Source organism: Macrotis lagotis, chromosome 2 (assembly GCF_037893015.1).
Source record: "Macrotis lagotis isolate mMagLag1 chromosome 2, bilby.v1.9.chrom.fasta, whole genome shotgun sequence".
Classification (NCBI taxonomy): domain Eukaryota; kingdom Metazoa; phylum Chordata; class Mammalia; order Peramelemorphia; family Peramelidae; genus Macrotis; species Macrotis lagotis.
The window spans coordinates 8076181-8093222 of NC_133659.1; positions in this window are offsets into that span (position 1 = coordinate 8076181).

The window sequence follows — 17042 nt, forward strand, 5'->3', positions numbered from 1 at the left end:
TCCAGCTCATTTTACAGATGAGGAAACTGAGGCAAACAGGTTAAGTGACTTGCCATGGATCAAAGAGCTAGGATGTATCTAAGGTCAGATTTGAAGAGAGATCTATCCTGATTCCAGGCCCTCACTCTATCCATTGCAACACCTAGCCACTCCAAGCTAACACTTGGAATTGGAATAGACTGTTTCAGAAGGCAATTTGTTCCTCCACCAAGGGTCTTTCAACAAAGGGTAGACGGCTACTCATCAGGTATATTATGGAGAGGCCCTGATGTTCATAGATGAGGTTTCTTCTGATTCTGAAATTCTGTTAATTGATGACATTCAGTGATTTCCAAGGCCCCTGCCAGTGCTGAATCCCATGAACATCACTAGCTACCTGGTCTCTGACAACCAAAACAAAGCAAATAGCACAAATCTCAAATCATCTGAAATCAGAGACACAGGAGACAGCTGAACCCAAAGAATGAGATTATGGGAAACCAGCTTGATGGGAATGAGGACTCTGCAAATTAGGCCTCAGGAGGGATCTCTAGGATGAGCAGACACAAGAGCAAAATGAGTTTTCCTGTACAAATATACAGCCAACTTTCAGTTGTTCTATGGCTTTTAATTTTTCAGATTCTCCCAAGTTGAAAGGGAACTTGGAAGATCTATAATCCATAGTGAAATGACCAAGAATCTCCTCCATGATGCCAAGCTTTCTTGAGACTTCACAGAAGGAGAACCCACCTCCCTCAAAGTGATCACTTTAGGACAGCACTACCAGGTGAGGAGTTTTCCTATCCTGAAGCTTAAATGTGGCTCTTCATAACTTCCACCAGCTACTCTTAATTGGGCCCCCAGAGACCAAGCAGAACAAGCCTGATTCTCTCTTGCGTCTGATATCCTGGAAGAAGAATTCAGCACCAATATCTTTTCTCCCATCAGACACCTTGTTGGTCATTCTACTCAATAGCCCTTCCACAGGAGTGAATGCAAATGAAACCTGCCCATTTTGTGTTGATTTGTGGCTGTGAAAGATGGCGGCTAAGATGACTGCTTTTAGGGATATCAATGCAATCCGACTTCAGAAGCCTGTTTCTCTAGAGTGCTGGTTAGAGACATCTATGTGAGGCCTAGAATGTTCAGTGACTTGCCCTACAATCCCATACTTGACAAGTGACAAAACCAGGATTTGACCCAGACCCTCAACTCCAAAACCAGATTTCTCCCCACTCTCATGCATTAATCATTTCAGAATCACTTGTCTGTGTTCAGTTGGATCACAGCTAAAGGCATCTAAGAACCCATTTCATAGAAATTATGGTTAAATCCATGGAAGATGATGATGTCATCAAGAGAAAGAATGAGCGAGTCTCAGACAGTATATATCTTCAGTATGAGATCAAGATATTTTAGCAAAAGAAGACTGAGCAGTTACCATACAGGTCTACAGAGGAGACCCAAATGTGTCCTGAAAACCTGTGGACATGAGGGCAGTCAGTTATGTGACATGTAGAAGAAAAGCCAATGAGGAAAAGGACTGAGCAAAGGTCATTTGATTTAACATTTGAGAGAGCACTGGCACCCTTGGGAGAAGCAGTGCCAGGAGAGTAAGGAGGCGGGGAGCTAGTCTGCAGAGGGCTAGGGAGTGAGGGAGAAGGTTTGTTGCTGGGCCCCTTGTTATTCTAGACTCACTGTCTTGGAGTCTCATTGGCTCCGTGGATGTCATGACTGTCTTAATGCTGATGATTCTCCATCTACCTTTCCTGCCCCAAACTCTCTGCTGAGCTGCAATCTCACAGGAATTAAGGGACTGCCTGGCTGTAATGAAGGTGTAGAGAAGTTGGATCCCATGAATTTATAATGTACCCCATCAGCCCAGTTGTGTGACTTCCACCAGCTCCCCAGTTCTGTTCAGCATGAATTTTGTAAGAGTAGAAGACATGAATGCTAGGATTCTTATTAGATGTGAAACTCTTGGCAAGTCACTTTTGAGCCTCAGTTTCTTTCTATGTAAAATTACAATGATAACATCAGTAGCAGCTTCCTCACTGGGCTGTTGCAAGTCTCAAGGGAGAAAATCAACATAAAATACTTTTCAAACTTTGAGTGTGGACAATTATTATTATAAAAAACTTAAGTAGCATGTCATCTTTTATTTAGGACTTCACATGGAAGACCAATATTTCAATCATTCAGTGAACATTTATTCAGCAATGCCAGGCAATTCTAAAGTTCTGGGCACCATGATAGGCAGTAGAGGCACAAAGTTTAAAAAATGGCCCAGTCCCTAGCCTCACACAGCTTCTATTTACCCAGAGGAGTAAGTCCATAAGGACATGTACATAAAGAAGGATAATAGAGAGTAGGGATTGTTGGGGCACCAAAGGGAGGTGGCCCCAGAACTGAGCATGGGGATAGCCTAGATGAATGACAGGGAGATGAATGCCAAATTCAAGGAATAGCTACTGGGCCCAGTTTGGTTAAGTCACAGAACTAGCAGTAAATAGCTAGCATTCATATGGTATGCTAAGATCTGCAGAGCACTTTAAAAATATTGCTTCGTTCCCCTGCACAGCAGAGATGGGAAGTAGCAATATCTATGATCCCCTTTTGACAAACCCAGAAACAGAGGCATGGAGACTTGTCTCAGGATTTAAACTCAAGTTTTCCTGGCTCCAGGTGCAGAACTCTCCACCCCTAGTATCATTCTGCAGAAGGGAATGTCTTTGGTCAGGTTACACTCTCTTTGAACCTCCACAAAAGGGTGATATGCAAGAAAGTTAGAAATATGAACTCAAGTCATATCATGGAGGCCTTACATATCAAGCAAAGAAGTTTTATCTCAAAGACAATAGGAAACCACTGAGCAAATGAAAGTGGTCTCCTGTGATCCACATCCCAAAATGATAAATTGTTGCCTCCTTAGCCAATAACTCTCAGAGATGTACATAAGGTTTCTCATTGTCACCCACCTGGAAGAGGGCTGCTGATTCTTACTGACCAAATGAAAAATAAAGTCTCTGGAATCTTCATGAGATCTATTTGTCCCCCACATACACAATTCCTACAGAAGATACCAGATCACACCTACCCTTCAGTAACCATGGTAACATCGATGCAGTATCTCAGCTGAGACATAAGACTAGAAACCAAATGCTACTAAGAGGTGAATAACATGTACAATTATTGCCATTGGTTATTATCTCTGCCTCTGGGGTCTGCAAGGTTATCAAAGAATCAAGGAAGGAGAGTAGGAGTGAATGCCAAAATATTCTCTCATAAATCAGGAACTGGCAGGTTATTAATTTAAAAAGGAGATATCAGACCCTCCTGCTCCTCCTCCTCACCTTGCTGGCCAGAGACAATTTTTCTAACCCTTTACAAAGTCAAGGTCTAACTAACCTATTCAACCCTTCCACTATTGCATGGGATGCAATAGGCAGACCAGAACAATTTAGCAGATTCCATAGTATCTGGAATAAGGGAAGTGTCATCCTGTGCAGGACTGGCTGAAGAAACTGAGGCTGTTTCACCTGGTTAAATATTCATGGGATCTGTAATTCTGCAAAGGACTTTAGAGCTCACCCAATCAGTCAGAGGGAGGATAAAAGTTTATTAAGTGCCTATTGTCTACCAGGGGCTGTGCTCATTTTCTGGGGATACAAAAAGAGTCAAAAGACATCCCCTGACCTCATGGAGCTTGAAGTCTGTCCTATGGATGGCAGAAGTGAGAGTTGAGTTCAGGTGGCTGACCCCCATATCAGCATCCCTGACCATGTTCTGCTCAGCACAGAAAGGACACTGAGGGTGGGATCTGTTTCTCTCTTTGATTTTTTGTCAACATTGACCCTATCCATTGGCTAGCTTGGTATGTGTTTGTCGAATTGAATGAAACTTAGAACAAGTCAGCGTTCTGTTCCATGTAAGGAAATTATCTAAAAATTACAGCTGCTTAAAACAACCAGAAACTTTCAGTATGCCAAATATTTAAGAAACAACCAGAACAAATTATGATATACAAATGTAATGGAATTTTGCCATGTCATAAGACATTACAAACATGAAGCATCCAAAGAAATATGGAAATTCCTCAATGGAACGAACAAAGCAAATCACTTAGCATAAGCATATAAATACTAGCAACATAATCCAGGAACTACACAGAAAAGAAGGGGAAAAAAAAATTAAAAGAGTACAGGGAACCAAAATGGTAGTTTTGTTCTTGCCTTGTTAAAAAGTTACATTATACATATTTAAACACATTGTAAATAAGGGAAATTTATTTCCTTTACAATCTTTTTATTGTTTCTGTATTTGTAGCTGAATATTTGTAGGTTGGTGGTTGCTTATAATGAAAATTAAGTAAGCTAAATATTTTTAAATGCCTATGGAAGTCATAAATTTCCCATTCTTGGAAGTCTTCGAGTCTGCCTGGGCACTGGTGTCGCCAAGGGCTGTTGTATACAGGATTCGTGCCATGGCCAAACCCTGGACAAGGTCATCAGTAGCAAGATTCTCTGCTTCTTTGATGGAAACAGAAAAGGCACCATCATAAAATGGTTGAACCTCCTTGACTCCTATAACACAGTAGAGATAAGGCCAGGACTATGGAGAATATTAACCCAAGGCCACTATTGATATGTGATGCTATCAGAATTGTGAAAATTAGATGATACCCAGGAACCTATCATAAGTGACAAAGATTCAGTGCATAGGGTACCAGGATTTCTATGCTGAAGAAATAATAGATCTGATGAGCCTTATCTCATGAGAAAGTTTCTTGAAATACAGTAGTATAGAAAGACCCTACTTCCATAGCATAAACACATGGGAAAAATGAAATTGAAGATTATCTTAAAGAGACTATCTGGGACCAAAAAAATTTATTCGATTTCATTTGGGATAATACTCCACCTCTATCATTTTTTTATCTTTGTGACCTTGGACAAGTCACTTCCCCATCTAAATCCATAATCATATTTTCTAATATCTTTCCTTAAATAATAAAAATATTATAGATAAAATATAATAAATAAAATAAGTAAATTGATTATTTCAGACAAATGTGCTGTCCAGATTGATTTCCTACACAAAAGATTGTCAGAAGATAATTTTTCATCCATTTTTCCTGAGTCTGTTAAGTCTAGGCTGGGTATGCTGGCAAATGTTTAATAACCAGCTCTCCAGGGGCAGGGAAGGTATGGATGTGACACTTTCAAGTTTAATATGAATGACTAACATTTTCTTATACATTTTAGTAAGTCTAGAAGAAGAAGAAACAGTAAATAAGCTCAGATTTGTAGTGTTTGCTGATTTCTCTGCTGTAAATGCTCAGACAGAATTTTACAACCAGCTCTCCCAAGTCTATTCAAAGTGGTGTCTGAACATTCCAGGTCTAAGTTTTTAAAGTATATGAACATGCAGAGAGAAGGTTTTAAATTTTCCACTTTCTAAACAACTATTAACCATTTATTTCTAAAATTCATGGGCAGTGTTTTGAATAGCAAAGAAATACTGCATGCCTCCTAAAAAAATGAAGAATTCCTTTTCTCTTTGTGAAGGCAGCATTGGACATACACATTATTATTTGTTATAGTAAGGAAGATATTATAATTTAGGCAATATCTTTAGCATTCACTGAAATTTCCATCTTAAAAGAAAGTCCAGAGATTTGTAGGAAAACCTCTTTAGTTATAATTAATAAATATCTCATTTTGGGGCAGCTAGGTGGTGCAGTGGACTCCACCAGCCCTCAAGTCAGGAATACCTGAGTTCAAATCCGGCCTTAGACACTTAATAATCACCTAGCTATGTGACCTTGGACAAGTCACTTAACCCCATTGCCTTGTCAAAAAAACAAAAACAAAATAAACACCTCACTTAAAAGAAATGTACCAAAAGAAAATATTAAGTTGTGCATAGATAGGAATGAAAGATATTAGAATGCACATTGTATGAAATTATAGAGAAATTACAAATGGAAGCTTAAATTATTTGAGTTTATGCTGGGACTTTGTAAAATGTTTTTAAAATATTTTAATTTAGAATCTAGACCAAAAACATAACTCACACATTGTAATTACAGAATCCTAGGATCCCAATGATGGAAGGAAGAAATCTCAGAGCTCACCCAGACCAGCCCACACAAGACAGATAATTCCTTCTACATGGATGATCTAAACTAGAATGACCTGTCCTTTACTCAAAGACTTCCAGTGAATGAAGCCCATCACTTCCCAAGGCAACCCATTCCACAATGGGTCAGCTCTAACTCTGAGAAGTTTTCCTGATACCAAGCCAAAATCAGCCTCTTGGTAACTTCTCCCCCCTTCTCATGCCACTCCACTTCATACAACCACATACATACTTGCATGTGTCATTCTTCATATGAGTAGTAACCCCAAAAATACTTTAAGCCAACTATCAGGTCCCACTTGTCTTTTTTCTCTGGCCAAACCATCCCTCCTTGCCTTGAAATGGTCCCCAAATAGTATGAATTCAAGGCCATTTACCACCCAGCTTACCTTCCTGTGGATTCTCTCCAGCTTATCAATTGTCTTTTTTTAAAGATATGACACCCAGAAATGACTACAAAACCCTTAATGCTAATGGGGTACTGAGCCTCTCTCAACACTAAGTTGATTTTTTGAACCCAGGTATAATACTACATTTCTTCTTGATAAATTTCAACTCATTGGATTTGGCTAAAATTTATTCATTTATCAAGGTTTTGGGGGATTTTTCACTCTTTCATCCAGCATAGTAGCTACACATCCTAGTTTAGTTTTAGTTGTAAATTTATTTGTAGATTATTATTTACATAACAATCTATCACACAAGAATGGATTATCAAGATTTTGAATCCAATGCCATTTTTAAAAATTGAATTTTCAGAAATATTCAAATGAAAATTCTTGAAATCCATAAATGCCTCCATAATTCCTCAAGTAGCAAGAAGACAAAGATAAAAAATGACCCAAAGGCTGGTCTTGCTTCACAAGACCCAGGATGATTATGATCACGTGGTTAAGTTTCCAGAAATTACAGCCCCACCGCCACCCAAAGGAAGTAGTAAACTTAATCTACCTAAGCTTCCTGAAATTAAAAAGTAAGCATAGTTTCATCAAGAACAGATCGGGTCAGATTTATTTTACATTCTTTTTAAAAACTGGTTTCTTAATTGGTAGAACAAGGGCACGCTACTTAGGTTTTAGAAAAATAAGCCTCGGTTCCCTACATGGCAAGGACTGGATTTGAACTTGACTTTCTGACTCCAAGTTCAATGCTCTACCCAATGGGTCACTGGTAGCCATGGGAAGCCTGTAAATCCAATAAGAGAAAGGGCTGCAGATGTGGGATTTTTTAAGTTTGCAAGAAAAGAGGCTAGAGCAGGAAGCTATAAACATTTTTTAAACAATATTTGGATTGCTATATTTCAGTATAATTGATTTCCTTTATAGTTCTATGTATTGGGGTGTATTAATGTCACTAATATCTACTGAGATGGGGGTGATGGTGGTCCATTCTTAGCCGCCAAAGGAGACTAAGAATCTCAGAACTACAGTAGAGAAGGCATAGGTGGAAGCAAAGCAGGCAGGTTGATCTTAGGCTCCTGCTCCATCACCATAGGACTCTCCTCCTCCTCCTCCTCCTTTGACCCTTCTCTCCCATCTCCCTAGATACAAAGAAGGAATATTTCAGGATTATTTTATCTGGGAAATAAATTACTTTTTACAAGAACTGGAGAATCCCACTAAATGGAATATTTAATTTAATTTAGGCTCTTACTTTGAAAAAGTCCTTTTAAAAGGGGCAGTTTGGGGGATCAGAAATAAACATTCAATGAAATAGGCTTTATCTCAATATCCTAAAGCCCCTGGGATCCCAGACAGCTAGATAGACAGATGGATAGGTCAGGTAGGGGCATTCTCTCCAGTGCGACAGATTATCATATCTTTATATGTATGTATATATGTTATATATGTTATATATGTTACCTCCCCCTATTAAAATGTGAGGTCCTTAAGAGCTGGGCTCATCTTGTTTTTCTATTTGTCTCCCCAGGATTTAAGAGCTAACCAGCCCTTGGTTTTTATTCACTCATTCTTTCATGTCTACCTTTTATGTACACTTATGCATCGTTATCATCCATTCGCTCCCCCAACAGTTGCACAAGGGGCTCACCCAATTGCTGGCAGCTTCCCTGCTTTCTCCTAACATCACCAGGATGCCAATGGTTCCTTCTAACTGTTCTTCCCTCTCACCATGTGACCAGCCCATATTAGTTTTCGATCACACATTTCTTGGATTACATCCCATAGTCTCCTCATTCTTACTTCCTTACTTGGAATGGGTTGCAACCTGTGCCCATCAGGCTCCTTTCCCTTGCCCACTAAGCAGTGAATTGTTCCAAGACTATTCTTTTCTCTGGCACATGCAGCTCTGCAATGACATTGGGAGGGTTACTGGGTTTGGCTATGATCTGGGGAGGGTGTTTTTGGTTTGGGTGTTTGGATCTTTTAGCTTAGACTTAAAATTCTATCAAAGTTGAGAACAGCCCATGACCAAACCCCTCTTACCAAAGCAGATGGGTCCTTGCTTTGAAGCTTAGGGTTTTAGAAAGTCACCTAGGGTCATGGAAGGAGAAATGACTAGCCCAAGGTAACACTGTTGGTCTTGGTCAGAGTTGTAACTTAATTCTAGGTTTTCCTGACTCCAACACTAACTCTATTCTCTACCTCCTGATTTCTCATAGAATATTGGTACATCATACACAAACTAAATATAGTCATAGTCACACCCTCATCTATGTGATTCTAAAGGTCTCTACTTCTTTTTTCTTGTTGGAGAGGGAAACAGGAAAATCTGAGTTCAAATTCACCTGTAGACACCTACTAGTTTGGATTGGATTAGAATATGGCTTCAAGGTCCCTTCTAATTCTTAATTTTTGTGCTCCTAAATTTGGTAACAAAAAATACAGCTATTCATTATAGAGCCTTAGTCCAAATGTCATACAATATATAATTGTGTTGTTTCAACTGACAATTGGATTTTGTTAGCATAAATCATAGTTAAAAGAACAGGGGCAGCTAGGTTGTGCAACTGGCCCTGGAGTCAGGAGGACCTGAGTTCAAATCCAGCCTCAGACACTTAATAATGACCTGGCTGTGCGGCCTTGGGCAAGTCAATTAACCCCATTGCCTTGCAAAAACTAAAAACAAAAAACAAAACAAAAAACAAAAAACCAGGCATATATGTGTGTGCCAAGTGCTAGAAGGAGGAAAAGACAGAAACACAGCAAGGTCTATTAGAGGGGATTCCACCTGGACAAAAGAGAACTCAGTGATATCCCAGACACTATTTATACTGAATCATTGGTCACAGAATCAGAGATCTAGGGCTGGGCCGAACCTCAGACAGTGCCTCATGCGGCCTCATCATTTTACAGATGAGGACATCAGGGATCAGGGAGCTAAGGGACTTTTCAAAGGTTCCACCGGTAATAAGTTCAGGGACATAATTTCACTGTTGATTCCAGAGCTAGTGTCTTATCATCCTGTTTTCATAAGCACTTAATAATAAATGATCATTTGGAGTGCACTGGACTTCCCGGATTGTGTTTACAATCTCTCACACCTTCATAGATGCACTTCCAAGGTCACTGTGGCCAAAAAGTTCTCCTTCTTTCTTCTTTTGTCCTTCTGCCTTTTTCTTCCTTCTTCCTTCTTTTTTCTTCTTCCTCCTCCTCCTCATCATATCCAGCCAACTTTCAGGTGGCTTAGCTAGTATAGTTTTTAGACAAGAGACAGAGAATGATTTAGGAGTTTGAACTCAGAGCCTTTCTGTCTTGTCAATCAATAGATGCCAAAGGTGTCCTCCTAGTACAATTTTCCAAAATCCGAGGTCCCTTCTAGGCCAAGGTTACTAGAACAAAGTTCATTTGCTTATACTTTTAAGAAAACTATTTGTAACTTTCTCTTTTTTTTTTAGTTTTTGCCAGGCAAATGAGGTTAAGTGACTTGCCCAAGGCCACACAGCTAGGTCATTATTAAGTGTCTGAGGCCGGATTTGAACTCAGGCCCTCCTGACTCCAGGGTCGGTGTTCTATCCACTGCGCCACCTAGCCACCCCTATTTGTAACTTTCAACTAAGAATACAAAAAGAGCAAAAACTGGTCCCTGCCTTCAAGGAGCTCCCAATCTAATGAGGGAGACAATATACGAAACAAGCTAGAGCCAGGATAAATAAGAAATACTTAGCAGGGGGAGGCATTGGAATTAAGAGGGTTGGGGAAAGCTCCTGTAGGAGGGGGGATGTTAGTGAGATTTAAAGGAAGTCAGGGAGGTCAGTAGGTGGCTGAGAAGAGGGAGGGCATTCCAGGCCTGGAATTTTTTAAGAACTAATGGGCAACTAAGAAGATTCATAAACAGGAAGACCAATTTTGACAGAATTACACGTCCTCAAGAGGACAAAATGTTTGAGTCGAGTTCAAAAATTCCAGCTCCCAGGGACCAAGAATGTGCTAAGCCTGAAAAATGACTTTTCATATCCTGAAATTTACACATAAAGAGAATAAAAGAGAAGCAGGAGTTAAAGGGACACAAATATTGGGACAAAGTCTGACCCGGGAAATAAATTGGAAGAAAAGATTCTTTAAAATTCAAAATGGCACTAAGTAGCTTGTATGATTTATTAGGACAAGAGAATTTGAAAAATATGTATCCAGTGATGCAAAACTAAATTTTGTCTTTCCCCTATCCCTTGCTTTGAGAAAATTTCAGAGGGGGGTACCTTTGTTCTTGGGCAACTGAAAAATAAACATCTCTCTCCAGCCTAAAGTCTTCTTAGATAATGGGATTTTATTTACTTATTGTTTTGTTAATGTGAGATCTTTTTTAACTTTAAAAACATTTCCAAATTAGCCCTACCCATAACTCTTCAAAGTATGTGAAACTAAGTAAAACTAATAATAGAATGACTGTGTCTGAAAGTGCATGATCAGGCTCTGCCTGTAATCTGCCCAACTTCTCTATTTTAAGTATTTTTGAATTAACGGAAATCTATTTTCTCTCTCTCAGTCTACACAATACTAAAAAAACAGAAAAGAAAAAATGAATTGCTTGTAATAAACAGGCATAGTCGAGCAATTCAAATTCCCTAGTTGCCTGTAGCAAAAATATAGATGTGTCACTTAGCACCTGAAACCAATTGCTGTTTTATACAAAGAGAAAGATAAAATGGGAAACAGTTGGGAGATCAAGGCAGTGTTGTCAAGGGGTTACCTGGACCTCATCGAGGTGTATCTCCATGGCTGCTGGTGTGCCCTCAAGTTAAAGACATAGAATCTCTGATCTGTGATTTATGAACTGTATGTACTATAATGTCCTCATGGGAAAATGCCTAAAGATGCATGCTGGGAAATAGCCCAGTTGGACACATTTGAACCTGTTGAGTGAACACTCAATCACCTTTTATTAAACATTTATTAAGCACTAACCAGAATGCATTAAACATCAAATTAACCAGTGAGAATGATGATGTTTGTCCTTCATTCTTGAAGAAGACCATGACATCAGGGAAGTGATGCCCTGACAAGTGAATGAACTGAATTTGAGTGAGAAGAGCTCTGCTAAGTGTCCAGCTTCAATTTTTACTCTAAACCATCTGGATCCAGTGGTCAGATATGAATCAGGATGACTGGAGATGGCCCTGTATGTAAGGCAATCAGGGTGAAGTGATTAGCCCAAGGTCACACAGCTAGTAAGTATCAAGTGTCTGAGGCTAGAGTTGAACCCCCATCCTCCAAGGCCACTGCTTCACCTGGCTGCCCATAATACCAAGGGAAAAAAAAGGAAATAAGTCCTGACTTCAAAGCACTTATATTCTTTGAAATAGAAATATTTCTGCTTAGATATATAGATATAATATATAAAGGCAGATATACTTATAAGTAAATTTAAAACCTATTCAAAATAAATACATGCTAATTTAGGAAGGGAGTGTAGCTAAGTGATACAGTGGATAGAGCACTAGACCTGGAATCAAGATCTGTGTTCAAATGTGACCTCAGACACTTAATAGCTCTGTGACCCTGGACAAGTCACTTAGCCCCTTTTTTGCTTCAGTTTCTCATCTGTAAAATGAGAAGCAAATGGCAAACTACTCCAATATCTTGACCAAGAAAACCCTGTGAATGAATTACAAAAAGTAACACAATTGAAAAGTGACAACAATGACTGAACATTTTATGACTGAGGCAACAGCAGGTGGGACCATAAGAAAGCTGGGAGAAAACTAAAATATATTATTTAGATTAATGGTTTAGATTAGACTGGAGTCAGGAGGGTTAAATTCAAATATGGCCTGAAACACTCATCTGGCAATGTGATCCTGAGAAAGTCATTTAGTCTCTGTTTGCCTCAGTTTCCTCATCTATAAAATGAGGTGAGCAATAATACCTATTTTCCAGGTTGTTGTGAGGATCAAATGAGATAATATTTATAAAGTGGTTAGTAAAGAGTCATTAAATGTTAGCTATTATCATTTTGGAAACCTGTAGGGGATGGCTCCCTTCAATTCAATATACCTTATCGGAATAAGGACATGGATGAAGACACTGAGGCCCCGCTGCTTACATCTGGATAACATGATCCAAGGAGTAATCAACACGCTGGATGCAAAGTACAGATCCAAAAGAATCTCCACATATTAAAATGCTAGTCAGAATCTAATTTGCAAAACTAGAGACTTCTAACACGATGGTAAAGTTAGACATCATAAGAGAGCCAAGCTCTCCTTTGTCATCTTAAAAACAGCAATAAACATGCCGAATTCAAGAAATAATAATAATGAAAACTAACACTATATCAAGAAAAAAATCTCATAGAAAAGAAAAACAAATGATTCAAAAAGAAGCAAAATGAATTCCCTAACATGATGAATAAATTTCATGAGATTAAAAAAAGGAGCAAAGAAGATCAGGGAGAAAAAATGAAATAACAACAGAAAGGATTCCAAAATTGAAAGTGTTTGGCATCACCAGAAACTTCTATATGGATAGTATCAGCCCAGGCACTCACAGGGCTTTTTGTGCCCAACCTGTGGTGGAGAATTCCGACCTCATATTGGTCAGATCAGTCACCATTGGGTTCACTGTAATTTGTCTCATAGGGATGTCATTTTGGGCTTCTTCGATAAGGAAGGACAAGAACCAACCAATTGTATGGATGGAACGTTAATTAAGAAAAGCAATGGAAGATTTTGCATCCCATAGAGATGGAACTGAGATTCTTATGGGATTTCCCCATCAAAAGAGAGAGAGAGGGGTGGCTAGGTGGCGTAGTGGATAAAGCACCGGCCCTGGAGTCAGGAGTACCTGGATTCAAATCCGGTCTCAGACACTTAATAATTACCTAGCTGTGTGGCCTTGGGCAAGCCACTTAACCCCATTTGCCTTGCAAAAAAAAAAACCTAAAGAGAGAGAGAGACAGACAGACAGAGACAGAGAGAGAGAGAGAGAAGACTATGATAGTCAACAGTATGGAGAAATCATTGGAGATTCCAAATAAAAAAAAATAATGGATTCATTGAAAAATACAGTTCTTCCCATGGAAGACAAAACAACTGAAGGTTAAAAATAATGAGCTGAAAACATTTAACGTGACTGGAAGAGGATTTATGAGCTCTACAAACAATAGCAACAGAACTAAAGACACCTGATATTTATTGGTCTCCCAGGAGAAAAAACTCGGCTAAATATCTAAGTATTACATATTAGAAAGTCATATAAGCATATTTCCTCTTGTGGTCATACTCTGGACTCACCATCCCAGGGCAAGGTTCACACTATCACTTCCTCAGAGTTATTAGGAAAGTCTCTAACATTCTCAGATTGTGCCTCCATTCTTTTATATCTTCCCACAACTGTTCAATGTCATTAATCAATAACTCATTTACTATGAGATTAATTAATTAACATCAATTAGATTTTACAGAGGGATATTACCTTTTAAGATGTAGCCAAAAGGAATGTACAAATAGCCCCCTTCCAACACTTGGGACACGTTTTTTCCCTATACACCTTGGTCCCTGAGAAGAGTAGGCAAATAACACAGTATCTCAACAGTATTCACTCCACCAGATTGATTTCCAAATATAGCATTGCTGAGAGATGAAGGAGTTTACATTTCTGCTACTACTAGACTCTTCCAGAAAGTTTTCACCATCTGGGTGCTGGAAATCTCAGCATAGGTTCAAATTCTCAGACTCTAGGGACTCACTCTACTAACCTTTCATTGCTTAGAAGGTCAAAGCCATTTCCTCTCTCTTTCCCCTACAGGCAGGAAAAAATAGACCCAACAGAGCGAGAAGGGATAACAGAGCTATGTGCTGTCACCATCCCATGGTTCTTGGTAAGAGACGCTCCATGTCAGCTCCAAAGTCTGCATTTCCCCTTTCTTCTTTCCTCTCCTCACATCTGATGAGAATAATAGCTAAAAATACCTAAGCTCTCAAAAGAGAAAACTTCACTTTTCTCATTGTCATCCAAAGACCTGTAGGCTTTACGTAGTCAATCAAGATTTAACAACTGAAGCCTTCTGATTGACTATCTCCCCTGATGCTGACATTTTGATGGGAGTAGCTCCATTGAACTGGCTTCTCCATCCCACACTCAATTGTCTTCTTCTGCTCATCTCTTTATCAGGTCAACCATGCCCTTCACTCTGGTGAAAACAGACAGGATTGATCTAGGCACCCACCTTAAGTGGAGTTTCTTGGAGGAGCTATGGAATCAAAGGGAGAGGTCAAGGGAGCTAGAAAGTGCTTCCAATCTGAGAATTCCAGACTGGGACATTGTAAAGGAAGCCCAGAGTGCAGCCAGGAGAGGAATGAGGCTATCCAACTATGGACAGTGGACTTACTTTACATTCTTCTGAGTTGATTTATCTTTCTTTATGCAAAAGTACTTTCTATAACTTTCATCAATCAGACTACTGGTGTGCCTTAAATAAAAGTAGTGAAATAATGGGGCAGCTAGGTGGCACAGTGGATAGAACACTAGCCCCAGAGTCAGGAGTACCTGAGTTCAAATCTGACCTTAGACACTTAATAATTACTTAGCTGTGTGACCTTGTGCAAGTCACTTAACCCAATTGCCTTGCAAAAACAAAAAAAGTAGCAAAAATGAAGATTTAGGCAGTATAAATGAACTGCATGATCACTGAACAGTCCTCTTCCTTCCATTTAACACTCACCTTTGCCAATATAGACCCAGAATGGTTCACCTTTTTCCTCTGATGCTCCTGCATGAATTGAATTTATTGGATCCTAGAATCAAAATTATAGTGTACCTATAAGAATGGGTTACTAAAGGACACAATGCAGTCATTTTCCCTAGAGACCTTAAAAGCCAAAAAAGAAATAGATTTGTTTTCTGAATATGGCACTTTAAGCCCTGATTTGACACAGTAGGATAAAGATTTCATGAATTCCAATAGTCTTATATGACCCGGAGAATCTCCCTTACCACCTAAAATTTAAAAAAACTTCTATTTATTTTATATTTCTTCTATATAAAATTGTTTTGTACTGACCTGTATATGTATTCTCTCCCTTATGTAAGCTCCTGGGGCAGCTAGGTGATGCAGTGAATACAGCACTGGCCCTGGAGTCAGGAGGACCTGATTTCAAATCTGACCTCAGACACTTAATAATGACCTAGCTGTGTGGCCTTGGGCAAGTCATTTAACCCCATTGCCTTGCAAACAAAAATAAGCTCCCTCAGAAGAGGAATTGGTTCATTCTTTGCATTTGCATCCCCATTGTCAAAGGAAGGGGTTGCCATTTGTAGATGTTTAATAATTCTTGATTGATTCATTGAATAAGGACATTCTTTTTTTTAGGGTTTTTTTGCAAGGCAAATGTGGTTCAGTGACTTGCCCAAGGCCACACAGCTAGGTCATTATTAAGTGTCTGAGACTGGATTTGAACTCAGGTCCTCCTGACTCCAGGGCCAGAGTTCTATCCACTGCACCACCTAGCCACTCCAAAGACATTCTTGACTACATACATCCCCAGGTTCATACTTGAATGGTTTTTAACTTGGTATGACCTGCCATAAGCAAAACCTATAAGAGCTCTGAGTCACCTCCATGCTCTCAGATAAGGTACTATAGCCTGGTAATGAACTCAATATCAAATAAGATCAGACTCATTACATGCTAAGTCCCCTAATGATGAATTGTTCCCCCTAACTAGAGTTTTCTCCTACCTTAAGCTTGACTTCCTAGGTTCTCTGGTTTCTTTCAAGTTTTAGCCAAAATCCCATCTTCTTCTGGAAACACTTCCCTATTCTCCCTTAATGTTACTACCATACCTCTGACAATACAAATAATTTATCATATATATATATATATATATGTATATATATATATATGTATATATATGTTACTTGTATATTGCTGTCTCCCTATAAGTTTGTCAGTTCATTGAAAGTAGTTGTCCTTTTTAGCCTTTCTGTATATCCCTCATGTCTGGTCCATGGTAGGTGCTTTATACATTTTTGTTGAATTGACTTGATAGAAGCTAAAATATCAAGATGACTTGGAGAGAGAGAAATGGTCCTGGATTCTAGACAATCAGGATTAAGTATCTTGGCCAAGGTGACAGAGTGGATCAAGTGTTTGGGGCAAGATTCCCACTCCTGTCCTCCTGAGTCCAAGGCCAGTAATCTATCCACTGTTCTGTCTAGCTGTCCTGATCCAAATCTGGTTACTGGACCCAGATGACTGGAGGAGAAAGTGAGGCAGGTGACTTAGCACAGCCCCCCTCACTCAAATCCAATTCATGTGCTTGTCGTGGCATCACCTCCTCCAAGGTCATAGTCTTCTTTGAGAATGAAGGACAAATATCAATCAATCAGCTAAAATGTGATAAGAGGCAACATAAGATAATGAATAGAAAGCCAACTAAGTCAGGAAAATTTAAATTCAACTCCTTTCTTTGATCCATATTGAGATCCTGGAAAAGTCACCGAAGCATTCTATGACCCAGGCAA